Source organism: Bison bison, unplaced genomic scaffold (assembly GCF_000754665.1).
Source record: "Bison bison bison isolate TAMUID 2011002044 unplaced genomic scaffold, Bison_UMD1.0 scf7180017845921, whole genome shotgun sequence".
Classification (NCBI taxonomy): domain Eukaryota; kingdom Metazoa; phylum Chordata; class Mammalia; order Artiodactyla; family Bovidae; genus Bison; species Bison bison.
The window spans coordinates 2,437-3,329 of record NW_011476494.1 but is presented as its reverse complement, the minus strand read 5'-3'; positions in this window follow the sequence as shown (position 1 = coordinate 3,329).

Below are 893 nucleotides of genomic sequence, written 5' to 3'. Positions count from 1 at the left end.
TTGTGCATCTCCTCTATAGGAAGTTTCTCCATAATGAGAAATTAAACTCGCACCATTTTTATTACAGTAGAGGGAGGGAGTTCAAAGACTTAATCAGAGGAGAGATGAACTGTGTAGGTTAAAAGAGGTTTGATAGGATTATACATAACTAGCAAATAGTTTTCTTGTTCATAACCCTTACATGTATTAAAAAACATGCTTTCTGGGGGGTATAGTGTACAACATGGTGACTATAGTCAATAACACTGTAGTGCATATTTGGAAGTTGCTAAGAGAATAGATCTTAAAAGTTCTCATCACAAGAAAAAAATTCTGTTATGTGTGCTAATAGATAATAACTAGACTTATTGTGATCATTTCCCAATGTATGCAAATACCAAAAAATTATGTTGTACTGGAAACTTATATAATGCTGTATGTGTGTTATACCTGAATTTCAGAAAAATAAATTAATGTAGTTATATACTATTCCCGCCCCACCAAAAGGGCTTCCCAGTTGGCACTAGTGGTAAAGAACTCGCCTGCTAATGCAGAAGATGTAAGAGATGTGGATTTGATCCCTGAGTTGGGAAGATCCCCTGGAGGAGGGCATGGCAACCCACTCTAGTATCCTTGCCTGGAGAATTCCATGGACAGAGGAGCCTGGGGGGCTACAGTCCATGGGGCTGTAAGGAGTCGGATACGACTGAGTGACTTAGTGTGCACACATTCCCCGCCACCAGACCCACCCAAAAAAAGACAAACAAAAACATGCACTTTCTGGTTTCAGTTTTCTTTTTAAGGATTTGAGATGAGCTTCCTTACCTTGGCTTTGGAGGGCTCACGCTTCCAGTGATTACCTTGTTTCTCAAAGTGTGGCCCTTGAACCAGCAGCATCAGCATCACTGGAGAGA